We start from the raw sequence: 21337 nt of genomic DNA, 5'->3' as shown, positions 1-21337 counted from the left end.
CAAACTCCAGGAGATAGTGAAGGACAGGGAAACCTGGCGTGCTGCAGTCCATGGGGTTGCAAATAGTCAGACATGACTTAGCAACTGAACTACACAATATTAATTTTTTAAAATTATTTTTAACCAAGTTATAATTGATATATTAGTTTTGTGTATACAACATAATGATTTATTGTTTGTATGTATTGCAAAATGATCACCACAATAAATCCACTTAACATCCATCACTGTACATAGTTACCATTTTTTTTCTTGTGATAAGAACTTTCAAGATCCATTCCCCTAGCTACTTTCAAATATGCAGTATAGTATTATTGAGTACAGTCATCATGCTGTGCTTAACATTCCCATGACTTACTCGTCTTATAACTGAAAATTCGTACTTTGTGGCCCCTTTCACTCAGTTGACAACTACCTACTCTGTGGACATGAGTTTGAGTGAGCTCCGGGAGTTGGTGATGGACAGGCAGGCCTGGCGTGCTGTGATTCATGGGGTCGCACAGAGTCGGACATGACTGAGCGACTGAACTGAACTGAACCCTCACTTCAGGCAGCCACTCATCAGTTCTCTGTGTCCCAAACTTGGGATTTGTTTTTCACATTTCATGTATGAGTGAGATCGTATGATGTTTGTCTGTCTGTCTCTGACTTATTTCACTTATCATAATGCCCTCAATGGCTTCCCTGGTGGATCAGACAGTAAAGAGTCCGCCTGTGATGTGGGAGACTTGGGTTTGATCCCTGGGTCAGGAAGATCCCTCGGAGAAGAAAATGGCAACCCACTCCAGTATTCTTGTCTGGAGAATCTCAAGGACAGAGAAGCCTGGAGGGCTACAGTCCATACAGTCACAGAGTCAGACACAATTGAGCGACTAACACACAGTGCCCTCAATGTCCACGCAGGGACTTTGTTCCAGATGAACCTTTTTCATGGCTGAATAATATTCGTGTGTGTGTGTGTGTCCCCTTTATCACTATTAAATGTCCCTCTTTTTCTGGCATTATTTATCATTTTAAAGTCTACCTTGTCTCTAATTAAGTCACTTCTGCTTTCTTCTGATTAGACTTTGCCTGATACACCTTTTTATGTATTTTTACTTTTAATATATCTGTGTCTCATTTTAAAGTGCATTTTTCATTGAGAATACATGGTTGTGTTTTATCTATATTGAGAATCTCTGCCTTTAACTGGACTATTTAGAATAAAATTTAATATTAGTATAGATATGGTTGAGTTTAAGTATATCATCTAACTATTTATATTCTATTTGTTTCTGCTGTTTTAATACCTTTTTAATAGTGTATTTTTTCCTGCTTTGTCAGAGAGTTTTTAAATGATTCTATTTTTCCCTACTCATGGCTTATTATATTAACCTTCATTTTACTGTGGTTTTTCACTTGTAGTAATTGCTTTTAGTTTTTAAATGTTTGTATTTAACTTGCCACAGTATATTTAAAAATAATTTTATATCATGTTATTTATAACATAAGAACTTTACAACAGTATAGTTCAATTTACCCACTCCTATTTCTTTTGCAATTTTAAAATTAAACTTCACTTCCAGATATGGAATAATGTCAAAATCTCTCTTCTCTCTGTTGCATTTAACAGTCAGTTCAGTTCAGTTCAGTTGCTCATTCGTGTACGACTCTTTGCGACCCCATGAATCACAGCACGCCAGGCCTCCCTGTCCATCACCAACTCCCGGAGTTCACTCAAACTCATGTCAAGTCTCTCTTAAAGGAAATTTGAAGCCTTTTTATTCTGTAATAACTTGAGACTTACAGGAAAGTTACAAAATGAGGATGGAGATTTCCTATGTACCCTCCACCCAGCTTCCCTTAATGTTAACTAACATCTTACAAACCATAGCACATATATTAAAAACTAAGAAAGCAACAATGACACAATACTGTTAAGTAAACTAGATTTTATTCGCGTTTCGTCAGTATTTCTGATGTCCGTTTCCTGTTCCAGGAGCGAATCCAGATTCCCACCACGCACTTAACTGTCACCTCTCCTGGGCCAATACTGTCAGTCTCTCAGTCACGCCCTGGTCCTTGCCCGTCACCTCCCCCAGTCCCTACCGATCTGTGACAGCTGCTTTTCTTTACTGGTCTTTCATGGTCTTGACACTCTCATAGAGCTGTTTTGTAGAACGTCCCTCACTCTGGGCTGGGTGTTTTCTCATGATTAGGTTGAAGTTGTACAAAGACACCCCAGTAGTGATGCACCCTTCTCAGTTACCCCATCAGGGGGCACATGATGTTAATACTTACTACTGTGGAGCTAACAGTGATCACCAAGCTCAGGCAGTGTCTGCCAGGAGTTTCCACTGAAAGTTATTTTCCCTTAATATCTGGAAGGAATACTTTGAGACTATGCAAATATGCCATTTCTCCTCAGACTTTCTCCGACTAATTTTAGCTTCCATCAATGGATCTTATCTGTAACAATTTTCGGGATGTTCTAATGGTGGTTTTCTGTTTTCCTTACCCCTTCTGCGTGTGTTAATCGGAATTCTTGAAAGAACCGTTTCTTCTCATCCACGTCTCTCTTTCTCTTAGTTTTGGTCCTTGTATATATTTTTTATTCTACAGGTTATTCTGTTGTTATACATTTCATTGCTTAAATTATTCCAACTTTGGCCAAGGGGAACTCTTTGATATTGATTCCTGAGCCCTTTACAGGTATCCTTTTTTTTTTTTTTTTGAGCACCTTGTCACTTTCTGGCACACAAGAAGCTCCAGGTTCCTCTTGTATTTTCTCTGACCCAGGTTTGGATTTAACCACTTATCCAAGAATGCTTCCCTGGTAGTTTAGTTGGTAAAGAATCTGCCTGAAATGTAGGAGACCCTGGTTCAATTCCTGGGTTGGGAAGATCTGCTGGAGAAGGGATAGACTACCCACTCCAGTATTCTTGGGCTTTCCTGCTGGCTCAGTCAGTAAAGAACCCGCCTGCAATGCAGGAAACCTGGGTTTGATACTTGAGTTGGAAAGATTCCTAGGAGAAGGGAACAGCTCCCCACTCTAGTATTCTGGCCTGGAGAATTCCATGGACTGTACAATCCATGGGGTCGCAAAATGTTGGACACGACTGAGCAATTTTCCCTTTCACTTTCCAAGGAGCCCTGGTTGTGGTGGTGGTTGTCGTGGGGATTTTTGCTTTTTAATTGAAGAGTGATATTTAGAAGCTATAATCTGTGCAGTAAAATCCTCAGTGGTGTTGAAATGTCATTGTTTGTAGTGTCTCTCAGCACCAAACTTAGATATATATGCACACTAACTTATTCATGACTCATTTATGTTTATTTTTGTATCTGTCAAAGTGAATATATTTTGAAAACAATTGATTTCTTATTGTGTTCTTATTGATTCTCAAACAATTGAGTTCTTATTGATACTTCTAATTCCAACCTAATACCAGTATCCCTTCTGACCTTCCCTATTTGCTTCTCTGTAACTGCTTTTATAGAAAGTTAGAAACAGAATTTTCATTATTTACCCTATATCTATTTATTTGTTCAACTCTAGTATACATTGGAAGTTGCTTCAAAATTGTTAAGCCATATCTCTGCGAGAAACAGATTTACCACATACAAACTGTGTTTGAGTACAGTTCTTTTTCTGTAGTACCTAATTCAATATGGTTTTTGAAAGTTACTAAGGTTAGTTCCTCACTTTTCCATTCTCTCCTGTGCGCTTATGCTGTTCATTAGTAACACTTAGATTATATATTGAGATTACAGTTTATATTCCGTCTTGTGTTCCCACCACATCCTGGTTGATTGTATTTCATATAAATTTACATGCAGTGAAACTTCCTCGCTGCCACAACTGGTGAAAGTCTGTGTACAGCCACGAAGACCGAGTGCAGCCCAAACCAAACAACCAGGTAAAGAGAACTAGCTCTGTAGTGAACCGTCCTAAGGGGGCATACAGTCATGTCTCCACCACCAGCTAGTGATACAGAACAGAAAAGTTCCAGCGACCTACACATTCTCTCTTAATTTGCATTATGTCAGCCCCTTCACTGTCCTCTATCCCCAACAATTACTGATCACTGGTCTGTTTGCCTTTTTCAAAATTCATAGAAATGGAAGTGTAGGATCTATAGATTTTAGGTCTGATTTCTTCCAATTAGCCATATGCATTTAAGATTTATCTATGTTGCATGAATCAGTAGTTAGTTTCTTTTCATTGTTAGCTTTTTTTTTTTTATTGCTTTTTATTGTATGGATGAACCATTGGCATGGTGATTATCCATTCACTAGTTTAAAAGTGTCTGGGTTGTTTTCAGCTTTCGGTGATTATGAGTAAAGATGTTATATAAATATATAGGTTTTTGTGTGAAATTAAGTTTTTACCCAAGAGAAATAAAAAGTCCTGGACTGTTTGGTCTTATGGTAGTTCTACATTTAACTTTATATATTAAAAAAAGCTGACAAATTGTTTGCAGCAGTGGTTTTCTTATTTTGTATTTCTACCTTCAAGGTATATAAGTTCCAGTTGTTTTGCACCCTTGCCAGCAATTGGTTTTGTCATAAAAACAGAGCAAACAAAAACCCTTAGGCGTTCTTAGTATGTAGTGATTTCATTGTGGTTATAATTTGTGTTTGCCTGATGACTAATGATATGGAGCATCTTTTCATATGTTTATTTTCCCTTTGTATATGTTTGATAAAGTGTCTGTTTAAATTTTTACCCATCTTTAATTAGATTGTTTCGAAGTTAATTTTTCTTGGAGTATAGTTGATTTACAATATTGTGTTAGTTTCTGCTGTACAGCAAAGTGAATCAGTTTTACATGCACATATGCTGCTGCTGCTGCTAAGTCGCTTCAGTCGTGTCCGACTCTGTGCGACCCCATAGACGGCAGCCCACCAGGCTCCCCCGTCCCTGGGATTCTCCAGGCAAGAACACTGGAGTGGGTTGCCATTTCCTTCTCCAATGCATGAAAGTAAAAAGTGAAAGTAAAGTTGCTCAGTCGTATCCGACTCTTAGTGACCCCATGGACTCTCAGGCTCCTCTGTCCATGGGACTTTCCAGGCAAGAGTACTGGAGTGGGGTGCCATTGCCTTCTCCATCATACACATATATCCACTCTTTTTTAGATTATTTTCGCATATAGGTCAGTACAGAGTACTGAGTAGTTTCCTGTGCTGTACAATAGGTCCTTTTTAGTTATCTACAGTAGTGTGTATATGTCAGTTCCAATCTCCTGATTTATCCCTCCTCTTCCTTTTCCCCTTGGTAGCCATAAGTTTGTTGTCTACATTTGTGACTCTATTTCTGTTTTGTAAATAAGTTCATTTGTATCATTTTTTTAGATTCTTTTTTGAAGTGTTGATTTACAATATTACTTGGGCTGGAAGAAGCACAAGCTGGAATCAAGATTGCTGGGAGAAATATCAACAACCTCAGATATGCAAATGACACCACCCTTATGGCAGAAAGTGAAGAGGAACTAGAAAGCCTCTTGATGAAAGTGAAAGAGGAGAGTGAAAAGGTTGGCTTGAAGTTCAACATTCAGAAAACAAAGATCATGACATCTGGTCCCATCACTTCATGGGAAATAGATGGGGAAACGGGGACACAGTGTCAGACTTTATTTTTTTGGGCTCCAAAATCACTGCGGATGCTGATTGCAGCCATGAAATTAAAAGACGCTTATTCCTTGGAAGGAAAGTTATGACCAACCTAGATAGTATATTAAAAAGCAGAGACTGTCAACCGAGGTCCATCTAGTCAAGGCTATGGTTTTTCCAGTGGTCATGTATGGATGTGAGAGTTGGACTGTGAAGAAAGCTGAGCGCCGAAGAATTGATGCTTTTGAACTGTGGTGCTGGAGAAGACTCTTGAGAGTCCCTTGGACTGCAAAGAGTACCAACCAGTCCATTCTAAAGGAGATCAATCCTGGGTGTTCATTGGAAGGACTGATGCTAAAGCTGAAACTCCAATACTTTGGCCACCTCATGCGAAGAGTTGACTCACTGGAAAAGACTCTGATGCTGGGAAGGATTGGGGGTGGGAGGAGAAGGGGATGACAGAGAATGAGATGGCTGGATGGCATCACTGACTCTGTGGACATGAGTTTGAGTGAACTCCGGGAGTTGGTGATGGACAGGGAGGCCTGGCGTGCTGCGATTCATGGGGTCGCAAAGAGTCAGTCACGACTGAGTGACTGAACTGAACTGAACTGAACTGAACATGATAGTGACTCAGCGTTTTTACAGATTATGTTCCATTCAGTTCAGTTCAGTTTAGTCGCTCAGTCATGACCGACTCTTTGCGACCCCGTGGACTGTAGCCTACCAGGCTTCTCCATCCATGGGATTCTCCAGGCAGGAATACTGGAGTGGGTTACCGTTTCCTTAGAAGTTATTAAAAGAAAGTGGCCATAATTCCCTGTGGTATACAATAGATCCTTGTTGCTTATCTGTTTTATACATAGTAGTTTGTAGCTTTTAATTCTGTACTCCCTCATTTCCCCTTTGGTAACTATTAGCTTGTTTTCTATGTCTGTGAGTCTGTTTCTGTTTTGCATATGCATTCCTTTCTTTATTTTTTAGATTCTACATGTAAGTGATATCATACAGTAATTGTCTTTCTCTGACTCATTTCAGTTAAGCATGCTTCATCCATGTTGCTGCAAATGGCAGAATTTCATTCTTTTCTTTGAGTGAGTAATACTCCATCACGTGTATACATACCACATCTTTATCCATTTGTCTGTTGATGAGTGTTTGGGTTGCTTCTATATCTTGAATATTATAATTAGTGCTACAGTGAAGCAACTCAATATAGAAAAAACAACCCAGTCAAAAAAATGGGCATAAGACCTGAATAGACTTTCTTCAAAGAATATGCATAGATGGCTAACAGACATATGAGATTATATTCAGTGTTGCTAATTATTAGAGAAATGCAAATGGTAACAGTGAGATATAATCTCACACCTGTCAGAATGACTATCATCAAAAGTCTACAAATAATTAAAGCTGGAGAAGATGTGGAGGAAAGGGAAATCTATATTGTTGGTGGGAATGTAAATCAGTTTAGCCAGTATGGAAAACAATATGGTGGTTCCTCAAAAAGCTAAAAATAGAACTACCATATGATCTAGCTATTTCCACTCCTGGGTATATATATATTTGGGAAAAAATGAAAACACTAATTTGAAAAGGTCATTTGTTTTCTTATTGTTGAGAGTTGAGGGTACTTTACATATTCTGGGAACAAGTCTTTTATTAGATATGTAGTTTCCAAATATTTTCTTCCATTCCGCGGCTTGTCTTTTCATGCTTTTGGTGTAGCTAGACCATCTTGGGGGAAATTAACATTTGAATAATATCGAGTCTTCCAACTCATAAACATGGTATATGTCTCCGTTTATTTAGGTCTTTGATTTCTTTCATCAGTGATTTATAGTTTTCATCTACAGATCCTGTGTGAATTTTGTTAGATTCACACCAAAGTGTTTCATTTTTTGGTGCTATTGTGTGTGTGTGCTCAGTTGTTTGACTCTTTGCAACTCCATGGACTGTTTCCAGAATGAAGCAGGGCAAAGGCTAATAGAGTTTTGCCAAGAGAACTCACTGGTCATAGCAAACACTCTCTTCCAACAACACAAGAGAAGACTCCACACATGGACATCACCAGATGGTCGATATGAAAATCACATTGATTATATTCTTTGCAGCCAAAGATGGAGAAGTTCTATACAATCAGCAAAAAGAAGACTGGGAGCAGACTGTGGCTCAGATCATGAACTCCTTATTGCCAAATTCAGACTTAAATTGAAGGAAGTAGGGAAAACCACTAGACCATTGAGGTATGACCTAAATCAAATCCCTTGCAATTATACAGTGAAAGTGACAAATAAATTCAAGGGATTAGATCTGAAAGAGAGTGCCTGAAGAACTATGGACAAAGGTTTGTGACATTGTACAGGAGGCAGAGGAACTAAAAAGCCTCTTGATGAAAGTGAAAGAGGAGAGTGAAAAGTTTGGCTTGAAGCTCAACATTCAGAAAACGAAGATCATGGCATCTGGTCCCATCACTTCATGGGAAATAGATGGGGAAACAGTGGAAACAGTGTCAGACTTTATTTTTTGGGGGCTCCAAAATCACTGCAGATGCTGATTGCAGCCAGGAAATTAAAAGACGCTTACTCCTTGGAAAGAAAGTTATGACCAACCTAGATAGCATATTAAAAAGCAGAGACATTACTTTTCCAACCAAGGTCCGTCTAGTCAAGGCTATGGTTTTTCCAGTGGTCATGTATGGATGTGAGAGCTGGACTGTGAAGAAAGCTGATCGCCGAAGAATTGATGCTTTTGAACTGTGGTGTTGGAGAAGACTCTTGAGAGTCCCTTATACTGCAAGGAGATCCAACCAGTCCATTCTAAAGGAGATCAATCCTGGGTGTTCATTGGAAGGACTGATGCTAAAGCTGAAACTCCAATACTTTGGCCACCTCATGCGTCGAGTTGACTCACTGGAAAAGACTCTGATGCTGGGAAAGGTTGGGGGCGGGAGGAGAAGGGGACGACCGAGAATGAGATGGCTGGATGGCATCACCGACTCAATGGACATGAGTTTGAATGAACTCCGGGAGTTGGTGATGGAAAGGGAGGCCTGGCGTGCTGTGATTCATGGGGTTGCAAAGAGTCCGACACGACTGAGCAACTGAACTGAACAGGAGGCAGGGATCAAGACCATCCCCAAGAGAAAGAAATACAAGGCCTCCTGTCTGAGGAGGCCTTACAAGTAGCTGAGAAAAGAAGAGAAGTGAAAGGTAAAGGTGAAAAAGGAAAGATATGCCCATTTGAATGCAGAGTTCCAAAGAATAGCAAGGAGAGATAAGAAAGCCTTCCTCAGTGATCAGTGCAAAGAAATAGAGGAAAACAAAAGAGTGGGAAAGACTAGAGATCTCTTCAAGAAAATTAGACATACCAAAGGAACATTTCATGCAAAGATGGGCTCGATAAACGACAGAAATGGTATGGACCTAACAGAAGCAGAAGATATTAAGAAGAGGTGGCAAGAATACACAGAAGAACTATACAAAAAGATCTTCATGACCCAGATAATCACGATGGTGTGATCACTCACCTAGAGCCAGACATCCTGGAATGCGAAGTCAAGTGGGCCTTAGGAAGCATCACTACAAACAAAACTAGTGGAGGTGACGGAATTCCAGTTGAGCTATTTCAAATCCTAAAAGATGATGCTGTGAAAGTGCTGCACTCAATATGCCAGCAAATTTGGAAAACTCAATAGTGGCCATAGGACTGGAAAAAGTCATTTTTCATTCCAATCCCAAAGAAAGGCAATGCCAAAGAATGTTCAAACTACTGCACAATTGCACTCATCTCACATGCTAGCAAAGTGATACTTAAAGTTCTCCAAGCCAGGCTTCAACAGTATGTGAACCGTGAACTTACAGATGTTCAAGCTGGATTTAGAAAGGCAGAGGAACCAGAGATCAAATTGCCAACATCCGTTGGATCATCAAAAAAGCAAGAGAGTTCCAGAAAAACATCTACTTCTGCTTTATTGACTACGCCAAAGCCTTTGTGCGGATCACAACAAACTTTGGAAAATTCTTCAAGAGAAGGGAATACCAGTCCACCTTACCTGCCTCCTGAAAAGTCTGTATGCAGGTCAAGAAGCAACAGTTAGAACCAGACATGAAACAACAAACTGGTTTCAAATTGGGAAAGGAGTATGTCAAGCCTACATATTGCAACCCTGCTTATTTAAGTTATATGTGGAGTACATCATGAGAAACACTGGACTGGATGAAGCATAAGCTGGAATCAAGATTGCTGGGAGAAAGATGAGTAACCTCAGATATGTGGATGACACCACCCTTATGGCAGAAAGTGAAGAAGAACTAAAGAGCCTCTTGATCAAAGTGAAAGAGGAGAGTGAAAAAGTTGGCTTAAAGCTCAACATTCAGAAAACTAAGATCATGGCATCCGGTCCCATCACTTCATGGCAAATGGATGGGGAAACAGTGGAGACAGTGAGAAACTTTATTTTCTTGGGCTCCAAAGTCACTGCAGATGGTGACTGCAGTATGAAATTAAAAGATTCTTATTCCTTGGAAGGAAAGTTATGACCAACCTAGATAGCATATTAAAAAGCAGAGACATTACTTTGACGACAAAGTTCTGTCTAGTCAAAGCTATGGTTTTTCCAGTAGTCATGTATGGATATTAGAGTTGGACTATAAAGCTGAGCATTGAAAAATTGATGCTTTTGAACTGTGGTGTTGGAGAAGACTCTTGAGAGCCCCTTGTACTGCAAGATCAAACTAGTCCATCCTAAAGGAAATCAGTCCTGAATATTCTTTGGAAGGGCTGATACTGAAGCTGAAACTCCAATCGTTTGGCCACCTGATGAGAAGTGACTTATTGGAAAAGACCCTGGTGTTCGGAAAGATCAAAGGCAGGAGAAGGGGATGACAGAGGATAAGATGGTTGGATGGCATCACTGACTCAATGGACATGAGTTTGAGTAAGCTCTGGGAGTTGGTGTTGGACAGGGAAGCCTGGTGTGCTGCAGTTCATGGGATTGAAGAGTCGGACATGACTGAGCGACTGAACTGAACTGGATAATTATAGATGTTAAGCATCTTCTCGTGTGCCTCTTGGCCATCTGTATGTCTTCTTTAGAAAAATGTCTATTTAAGTCTTCAGCCCCCCCTTTTTTAATAGGTTGTTTGGTTTTTTGATATTGAACTGCATGGGTTGCTTGTATATTTTGGAGATTAATCCCTTGTCAGTTGCATAGTTTGCAAATAGTTTCTCCCATTCTGTGGGTTGTCTCTCTGTTTTGTTTATGGTTTCCTTTGCTGTGCAAAAGCTTTTAAGTTTAATTAGGTCCCATTTGTTTGTTTTTATGTCCATTACTGTAGGAGACGGATAGAAAAACATATTGCTGTGATTTATGTCAGAGAGTGTTCTCCCTGTATTTTCCTCTAAGAGTTTTATAGTATTAGGTCTTATATTTAGTTCTTTAATCTGTTTTGAGTTTAATTTTGTGTATGATGTTAAAGAATGCTTTAATTTCACTTTTGTACATGTCCAGTTTTCCCAGCATCATTTATTGAAGAGACTGTCTTTTTTCCATTGTGTATTCTTGCCTCCTTTGTTGTGGATTAATTAATCATAGGTGCATGGGTTTATTTCTGGATTATCTATCCTGTACCATTGATCTCTATTTCCTTTTTTGTGGTAATACCATACTGTTTTGATTGCTGTAGCTTTGTGCATGCATGCATGCTCAGTCATGTTTGACTCTTTGTGACCCTTACAGACCCCTTCTATAACCCTCCAGTCTCCTCTGTCCATGGAATTTTCCGGGCAGGAATATTGGAGTGGGTTGCCATTTCCTCCTCCAGGGGATCTTCCCGACCCAGAGATCGAACCCACATCTCTTGTGTCTCCTGCATTGACAGGTGGATTCTTTACTACTGTACTACCTGTAGCTTTGTAGTATAGTCTGAACTCAGGGAGCCTGGTTCCTCCAGCTCCATTTTTCTTTCTTGAGAAAGAAAGAAATAGCTTTGGCTATTTAGGGTCTTTGGGGTCTCCATGTAGATTAATTTTTTTTGTTCTAGTGAGAATGCCATTGGCAATTTTATAGGGATTGCTTTGAATCTATATATTGTTTTAAATAATATAGTCATTTTGACAGTATTGATTTTTCCAATACAAGAACATGGTATGTCTTTCCATCTGTTTGTGTCATCTTCAACTTTTTCATTGGTGTCTTATAGTTTTTGGATTTCAGGTCTTTTGTCTTCTTAGGCAGGTTAATTCCTAGGTGTTTTATTCTTTTTGATGAGATAGTAAATGGGATTGCTTCTTTAATTTCTCTTTCTGATCTTTCATTGTTAGTGTATAGAAATGCAACAGACTTCTATGTATTAAATTTATATCTGCAACTTTACCAAATTCACTGATGAGCTCTAGTCACTTCCTGATAGCACCCTTAGAATCTTTTATGTATAGTATCATGTTACCTGTGAATAGTGACAGTTTTACTTCTTTTCCAATTTGGATTTCATTTCTTTTCTTTCTCTGATGGCCATGGCTAGGACTTCCAAAATTGTGTCGAATAAAGTGGGAGAGAGTTACCTCCTTGTCTTGTTCCTAATCTTAGAGGGGATGCTTTCAAGTTTTTCACCATTGAGTATGATGTTAGCTGTAGGTTTTCACAACTGGCCTTTATTATGTTGAGGCATGTTCCCTCCATGCCCACTTTCTGGTGTTCTCTCTCTGTTTGGCTCCTCTGTATATAATTTCATGCCTCCTTTTGGATTAATTGAATATTTTAAAGTTTTTACTTATATGTTGGCTTTTGTTATATCTTCATATATATCTAACATTATAATTATATATATATATTAGTGATTACAAATGATACAATATAAACCTAACTTTGCAGTCTGTTTAGAGTTAATATTTTACATTTTTAAGTAAAATATAGAAAACTTACAGCTTAAAAGGTACTTATTAGCCTCCCCACTTTGTTATAGTTGTCATTATATAAACATGCATTGACTCCTTTTTCCAGGACTCTGTAGATTATCACTTTTTTCTTTCAACAGTCATGTATTTTTGAAAACCTAAACGGAAAACAAAATTGTCTATTATATTCATCTTTCCTGTTTCTGTTTCTTCATTTCTGAGGACTGAAACTGTTTCCTTTAACCTGGAAAACATCCTTCAGCATACATTTTAGAGCAATTCTGCTGGTGACAAATTCTTTTTGGTTCTTTCTTTTTATTTCTGAAGGTGATTTTCACTTGACACACAATTCTGTGTTAAAGTTTCTTTCAGCACTTTGATGATGGTATTTCACCATCTTCTGACCTCCACAGCTTCTGATATGAAATAGGCAGTATTTCAAATAACTAATCTCCTACATATAATCTGCTTTCTCTAGCTGCTTTCAAGACTTTCTTCCTTATCTTAGTGTTTAGTAGTTTGATTTTACTGTGTCTGTGTGACCTATTTTTTTTGCATTTATTCTGTTTTAGATGTATTTGATTTCTTTGTTCTGTAAGTTGTTGTGTTTTTTTTGCCAAATTTGCTAAATTGGACATTTTTTATTAAGTATTTTTTTCTCTTCTTCCTTGGGGACCCCAATGGCATGAACGTTAGACCTTTCAAAATTGACACATAGATCCCTAATGGTCTGTTCATTTTTTTCTCTCAGTAATTTTTGTCTTTTCTTTAGTTTGGTTAATTTTTGTAGATCTATATTTATTGATCTTATTCTTTTTTTTTTTCTGTCATCTCCATCCTACTGTTGAACCTATCCAGTAGTTTTTAATTTAATATGTTGTATTTATCTGTTTCAAATTTTCCATTTGATTCTTTTTCGTAATTTCTATTTCTTTGCTGAACACATCTGTTTTGTCATTCATTTCAAGAGAGTTTGTCTTTACTTCATAGAGAATGATTATCTAGCTGCTTGAAAGACTTGGGTATTCTAACATCTCATTCACCTTGAGGTTGGCACCTGTTGAGTGTCTTTGCCTTTGAGAATTGATCATGTTTTTCTGGTTCTTGATAGGCTGAGTAATTTTGTATTATACCCAGGGAGTTCTGTATATTAGCTTGTGAGGCTCGGGTCCTGTTAAAATATTCTGGAGAATGTTGATTGTTTTGTTTTAGCATGCCACCAGTCTGGTTGGCTTCAAACGACAAGTTCTGCCACATCTTCTGTGGGGAGCCTTTTCTCACCTTTCCCTAATCCCTCCTCCAGAGGATTCCCCCACAGTCTCCAGCTCTCAGAGACTCCCTGGTCTGGTCCTCTGTCTAGAAAGCTGGGGCTCTCTTGTTGCTTTAGCTACTGACACTGTTGCAGCTTTGCATGATTGAGTCTATAGAAATATGGTCACAGAATAGAGAAGAAAGCAGCACACTTCGCTCAACAGGATCCCCCTTGCTCAGAAGGACAGGCTTCTTGCAGGGGTTTAGGTGCCTGCATTATGTCCTTCCCGTGGTCCTGCACTTTTCAGACTGAAGCTGGCCTTGTGGTGGGGCCATGAGGGAAAAAGGATGTTAAAAACAATGCAGACTCCTCCACACTCTTTGGCTAATTAATTTAGGAGCCACATTGACCAAAAGGGTCATTTCTTAGAGTTTTTGTTTCCTGCAACCACTTTTCAGTCTCCCAGTTTGAATCACCCTTCAGTTAAAGCCAAGAGATAGGACTTCCCTGGTGGGCCAGTGGCTAAGACTCCACGCTCCCAACATAGGGGGCTCTGGGTTTGTTCCCTAGTCAGGGAACTAGATCTCACATGCCACAACTAAGAGTTTGCATGCGGCAACTAAAGAATCCGTGTGAAGCAATGAAAAGCTGAGGCTTGGAGAAGCCAAATAAATAAATAAGACAAGAGAGAAAGGGAGAAGAGATAAAAACACATAACTCGTTACTATCATACTGATTATACTTTAGGTTTTAACTTTCCTTCCCATACCACCTGCTCTTATTTGCTTTTCAAGATCCTCAGGTAGCTCCTTTCTGAATTCTGTCCAGCATCTTTAGTTGTCATCATTTGGATAGACTATGGTAGACTCATTCCATCACAGTTGGAACTGGAGTTAAGCCAGTTTTCACTTACGGGCTTTAACCTGTGGCTTCTGCATTTGACAGCTCACTTTTGGAAACGTACACTTGCATGGTTCATGCAGACTCAGAGAACTCAGGTTGACAGAAAGATTTTGGTTCTGTGCAACAGGAGTACATTCTTGCCTCCTAGGTTCATGCAGGGTTGATTCTCTGTCTCTGTTGCTTTGATCTGTGTCAGGGCATTAGCGGTTAACTGGCATTGGTCTCATTGTATCTGGGGTAGATAGAGCTAGAAAGACTAAGTACAAGTCTAGTCTCTGTTATCCACTCAGTTCAGGCACTCAGTCATGTCCGACTCTGCAACCCCATGGACTGCAGCACGCCAGGCCTCCCTCTCCATCACCAACTCCCAGAGGTTACTCAAACTCATGTCCATCGAGTCAGTGATGCCATCCAACCATCTCATCCTCTGTCGTCCCCTTCTCCTCCCACCTTCAATCTTTCCCAGCATCAGAGTCTTTTCTAGTGAGTTAGGTCTTTGCATCAGGTGGCCAAAGTATTGGAGTTTCAGCTTCAGCATCAGTCCTTCCAATGAACATTCAGAACCGATCTCCTTTAGGATAGACTGGTTGGATCTCCTTGCAGGCCAAGGGACTCTTGAGAGTCTTCTCCAGCACCACAGTTCAAAAGCATCAATTCTTCGATAGTCAGCTTTCTTTATATTCCAACTCTCACATCCACACATGACTACTAGAAAAAACGTAGCTTTGGCTAGATGGACCTTTGTTGGCAAAGTAATGTCTCTGCTTTTTAACATGCTGTCTAGGTTGATCATAGCTTTTCTTCCAAGGAGCAAGCATCTTTTAATTTCATGGCTGCAATCAGCATCTGCAGTGATTTTGGAGCCCCCCAAAATAAAGTCTCTCACTGTTTCCATTGTTTCCCCATCTATTTGCCATGAAGTGATTGGATCAGACGTCATGATCTTAATTTTCTGAATGTTGAGTTTTAACAACTTTTTTACTCTCCTCTTTCACTTTCATCAAGAGGCTCTTTAGTTCTTTGCTTTCTGCCATAAGGGTGGTGTCATCTTGCATATCTGAGATTATTGATATTTCTCCCAGAAATCTTGATTCCAGCTTGTGCTTCATCCAGCCCAGCATTTCGCATGATGTACTCTGCATATAAGTTTAATAAGCAGGGTGACAATATACAGCCTTGACGTACTCTTTTCCCAATTTGGAACCAGTTTGTTGTTCCATGTATGGTTCTAACTGTTGCTTCTTGACCTGCATACAAATTTCTCAGGAGGCAGGTGAGATGGTCTGGTATTCCCATCTCTTGAAGAATTTTCCACAGTTTGTTGTGATCAAGACAAAGGCTTTGGCATAGTCAATAAAGCGGAAGTAGATGTTTTTCTGGAACTCTCTTGCTTTTTTGATGATCCAGTGGATGTTGGTTCCTCTGCCTTTTCTAAATCCAGCTTGAACATCTGGAAGTTCATGGTTCACATACTCTTGAAGCCTGGCTTGGAGAATTTTGAGCATTACTTTGCTAGTGTGTGAGATGAGTGCAATTGTGCAGTAGTTTGAACGTTTTGGCATTGCCTTTCTTTGGGATTGGAATGAAAACTGACCTTTTCCAGGTTACACACTAGCTATTTGATAGTTCAAGGGCCATTTTCTTCTCTGAGCTCGAATTTCCACATCTATAAAGTGTTAGATGAAAATGCCTGATTTGAAAGCTAATTCATTGAACAATTATTTAGTATATATCATGAGCCAGACCTTATTCTAGGCATGGGGCATATAGTAATGAAAAAAATTCAGACAAAAAATTCCATGTTCATGTACCTTATATTCCAGTAATGGGTAAATAGTAAAAAATATGAATGTGGAAATTAGATGTAATTTATTAAAAACAAGACTAATAACTGCTCACTGTATGCTCCTCACGTAAACATGGAACATGTAAATAGCACATTTCTCATGAAGCAGCTGCCAGTCAACTTTCCCTGGCATGCTGCTGCTAAGTCACTTCAGTCGTGTCCGACTCTGTGCGACCCCATAGACAGCAGCCCACCAGGCTCCATCGTCCCTGGGATTCTCCAGGCAAGAACACTGGAGTGGGTTGCCATTTCCTTCTCCAATGAGCTCCAATTAGTTTGACTTAAAACAAGCCTTGGCTTATCTTTCTGACCATCCAGTTGTGTATATGCTTCCTGTTTATGTTCAGTGTTGGAAGTGCCCCAGTCCTGGACAGACCCCATTGGAAGCATTGCCCAGTTGTTAACTACTCCAGGCATAGCAGTTATGTTTAAGAGATGAGGCTTTGTTTAGAAAAATGGGCCTGGAGTAAAGTCAGATCCTTGATGACTATGAGCTTTTTAAAACCTTAAGACCAAAAGGTGATCATGGTTTCATTCTTGTGGCTATTGTAGCTGAAGAATAGATATCCTACATTCCCTGATTTATACAGATGGCAGAGTTACAGTAAATTAAAATTTTCTATGTGTACAGTTTCCTATTCATGATCTCCTTTAAGGCTCACAATATCCCTGGAAGGAGAAGGAGAAGAGAGAGAAGAGGGAAGGGTAGGTGGAGGAGAGAGAGGACAAAAATGATGAGAATGGTGTGATGAGACTATTAGTTAACATTTATGAAGCACTTGCTATGAACTTAGCACTTTATATGGATTGTCTCATTTAATAAACGAGCAGGACCAAGATCACTTAGTTTCATTGCGGGGAAGACTGAGATTTGGGGAGTGAATGGATGGAATAGTCTCAGCCTCTGGCCCAGTCTAGTGCTCTCTATGCTCTTCCCTGTCTGCCTGGAGGATGGGCAGTGCCAGGGTCCTGTTAGTCATGTGACTCCAGCCACCTCCCAGGGTCCCCCTGCAGGGTTCTGCCAAGCACCCCTCCCCCCTCCCCACCCAGCTCCCACCTCCTCAGGCACAGGCAGGTTCACTTCAAGGCCCCTGGGATGCACACATTTCCTGGGTGGTGACCTCTCCCCAGATCTGGGAGCCTGGGCTGTGGATTAATGTGTCTGTCACACTAACTTGTTATCACCCAGGAAAGTGTGACGTTGAGCATCATGTCATGGCTGACTCAATGTGCCAAACAGATCTGTGACTTGTTAGTTTGGCTCTTTTGACACTGGAACATTTTGACATGGTATGAAGAAAAACGTTGAAAATGTATGAAAATGTCAGCGTATCGTGTTTGTTTTATTACCTAATGATGTGAAAGATGTCCCTGACTACTACCCCCTTGTCTAAATATGAAGTTCTGGAATAGATGGGGCCCTGGGCTGACATAAGGGTAAGGAGGATGTGATTAAGTCTTTACAAACTGTATTTCTTGGTGGTAGGCTGGCATGAAGGCTTAGCTGATATTTTTTTGAATGCCACCTTAACAGACCCCACATTCTTGTGAGAGGCCACTCTTCACTGGTCACCTAAAGGGCGAGTTTGAGGGTCCAGACACTAGAGGGAAGCAAAGCCAGGGTGGTCCCTGACCTAAAGAAAGGAGTCCTCCAGAATGTCACGGCACTGGCTGTATCCTTCTTGCCCCAATTCACCTTTTTTTCCATCTACTCAAGCCCCAGGCTCTGCCGCCTCTTCCTCTCCTGGCATTTCCATGAGAGCACTTGGATGGGGTATGTGGACACAGACACTAGGCTCTTTCTTAAAACTGCTTCGGGTTTTGTTTGCTCAAAGAGTTTTCTTAAAACTTGTCTCAAGGTTTTGATTGCTCATCTTTGGCTTTCCTCACTGCTTGTGCTGCAGCAGTAAAAGCAGAAGCTAAAATTGAGAGGCTGTCTCAGATCCTGGGAGATATTGTCTACTGAGAATGTGAGCTTTCAAGTCAGGTGGACAAGGGGTTAGCCTGGCCTCTACTACTTAATTGATCAGGCAGGATAACTTCTCTGAATTTTGGTGCTATGGACTGAATTGTGTCCCGCCCCTCCAATTCACATATTGAAGTCATAACCTCTGATGTGATTATATTTGAAGATGGGATCCTTGGGGAGATATTTAGGTTTAGATAAGATCATGAGGGTGAGATTATTGCCTTTATAGAAAGAGACACTAGAGAGCTTGCTTATGTGCTCCTTGCCAATTCCACCCCTCAATCCCACCCATATGAAGACACAGTGATAAGATGGCCATTTGTAAGCCAGAAAGAGAGCTCTCACTAGAACCTGGCAGTGCTGGCACCCTGAGCTTGAACTTTCCAGCCTCAAGTACTATGAGAAATTAAACTGTTTTTTTAAGCTACTCAGTCTGTGGTTTTTTTTTTTTTTTGGCAACCAGAACAGATCGAGGCACTTGGCTTTCTCACCTGTGGAGTGGAGTCTTGTAGAATTTAGAGTTTGAACTAACTGTATATAATTGACTAAGAGCTTGCATATTACTAGATATTTCTTTTCATTACTATCATCACAATAGTTATCATGATAATTATAATTAAAGATAATCTCATTTTAGGGGGATGGGATGTTCCACTGAAATGAATTATGGAGTTAACACAATTTTGCTTTCTTATGCAATGATCTCTAAAACCAAGCACAGTCTAGACCAAATAACATATATCACTTTCCTGCCTTCTTAAATAATACAGTGAAAATATTTCATAGTGCATAGCATTAGCAAAAGTGCATAATGTTATGTTTGTTTCCTATATTTTTACATAAAATTATATATATGAGTGTACTAAAACATGATGAAATGTATTTCTTATGACTTATAATGTTGAATGTATGCTTATTTGCCATCTGTTTATCTTTTTCAGGGAGGTGTGTGTTCAGGTCTTTTCAGTTCAGTTCAGTCGCTCAGTCGTGTCCGACTCTTTGCGACCCCATGAATCACAGCACGCCAGGCCTCTGTCCATCACCAACTCCCGAGCTCACTCAAACACATGTCCATCGAGTCAGTGATGCCATCCAGCCATCTCATTCTCTGTCGTCCCCGTCTCCTCCCACCCCCAATCCCTCCCAGCATCAGACTCTTTTCCAGTGAGTCAACTCGTCTTTTACTCATTTTCAAAACTAATTTTACCCCCATATTATTGAGTTTTAAGAGTTCTCCCAGTTTATGGTTTTTCTTTTTTATTCTCTTTACAGTGTCTTTTGTAGAGCAGAAGTTTTAAATCTTAATCAAGTTCAACGTACCAAATATTCCATTCACGGATTGTGATTTTGGTGTTGCATCTAAAAACTCATTGCCAAGCCTGAGAAGCCCTATACCTGTCAAAGTAATTGAATATATTTTCAAAAACCTCCACGTGGACAGAACAATTCCATGCCCAGATGATTTCACTAGTAAATTCTATCAAACATTTAAGAGATAAATAGCAGGAATCTTACACTAAATCATTCAGAATGATTGAGGAAGGAATATTTCTTGACTTATTTATGAGGACAGCATCATCCTGGTAACAAAGGCTGACAAAAACGTAAGCGAACTGTAGATCAATATCTTGCATGAGCATGAGCATGAGATGCGAATTCAGTTCAGCTGCTCAGTCGTGTCTGGCTGTTTGCAACACCATGGACTGCAGCACACCAGACTTCCCTGTCCATCACCAACTCCTGGAGCTTGCTCAAACTCATGTCCATTGAGTCGGTGATGCCATCCAACCATCTCATCCTCTGTCATCCCCTTCTCCTCCTGCCTGCAATCTTTTCCAGCACCAGGGTCTTTTCAAATGAATCAGTTCTTCACATCAAGTGGCCAAAGTATTGGAGTTTCAGCTTCAGCATCAGTCCTTCCAATGAATATTCAGGACTGATTTCCTTTAGGATTGATTGGTTTGACCTCCTTGCAGTCCAAGGGGCTCTCAAGAGTCTTCTCCAACACCACAGTTCAAAAGCATTAATTCTTCTACGCTAGCTTTCCTTATAGTTCAATTCTCACACCAATACATAACTACTGGGGAAACCATAGCTTTGACAAGACAAACCTTTGGCATCAAAGTAATGTCTCTGCTTTTTAATATGCTGTCGAGATTGATCACAGCTTTTCTTCCAAGGAGCAAGCATCTTTTAATTTCATGGCTGCAGTCACCATCTGCAGTAATTTTGGACCCCCCCCCCCACAATAAAGTCTGTCACTTTTTCCATTGTTTCCTATCTATTTGCTGCATTAAGGACACAAAAGTCCCTAGTATATCTTTGTCAAATCAAATCCAGCAGTGTGAAAAGGATGATGCATCATGATCAAGCTGTGTTTATTCTAGAAACACAGGTTGATTTAATATTTGAAAAATCAATCAATATAAGTCACCTTAACACAGAATAAAGGAAGAAAACCATATGATTATCTCAAAGACAGAAAAAACAGTTGACAAAATTCAGTAGCCATCATCATCATAAAAACTCAGCAATTTAGAAAGAAAAAGGATTTCTTCAACCTCATTAAAAAACATCTTTTTATCAGCCTATCTCATAATGGAAAAATATGAAACACATTCTTCCTAATGTAAAAACAAGATAATGTTGTCCACTGTCATCACTTCAGCGTTGAACTGGAGATCCTAGCATGTGCAATAAGTCAAGTAAAGGAAGTGAGACATATAGGGGTGGAGGAATTAAAATTGTCTTCATTTTTGTATGATATGATCATGCCTAAAAATCCTAAGGAATCTATAAAACTGCAACTAGAACTGATAAGAGAATTTAACATTCAGAGGATATAAGATCAGTTTACAAAACTCAGTTTTTTTCTAAATAC

The 21337-nt window shown here is 39.7% G+C and overlaps 1 long non-coding RNA gene across 1 annotated transcript; it reads left to right on the top strand.

Annotated features, from left to right (window-relative positions):
* The first annotated feature begins 19268 nt into the window (after positions 1-19268).
* LOC129559412 (uncharacterized) lies at positions 19269-20699 on the top strand. Its single transcript, XR_008686532.2, has 2 exons — positions 19269-19620; positions 19729-20699. It is a non-coding gene; the product is annotated as an uncharacterized LOC129559412 (long non-coding RNA).
* The last annotated feature ends 638 nt before the right edge of the window (positions 20700-21337 follow it).

The sequence above is a fragment of the Moschus berezovskii genome, chromosome 8, assembly GCF_049115385.1.
Source record: "Moschus berezovskii isolate FMDL1 chromosome 8, NW_MosBer_1.0, whole genome shotgun sequence".
Taxonomy (NCBI): Eukaryota; Metazoa; Chordata; class Mammalia; order Artiodactyla; family Moschidae; genus Moschus; species Moschus berezovskii.
This window is presented reverse-complemented; position numbering and strand designations above follow the sequence as displayed.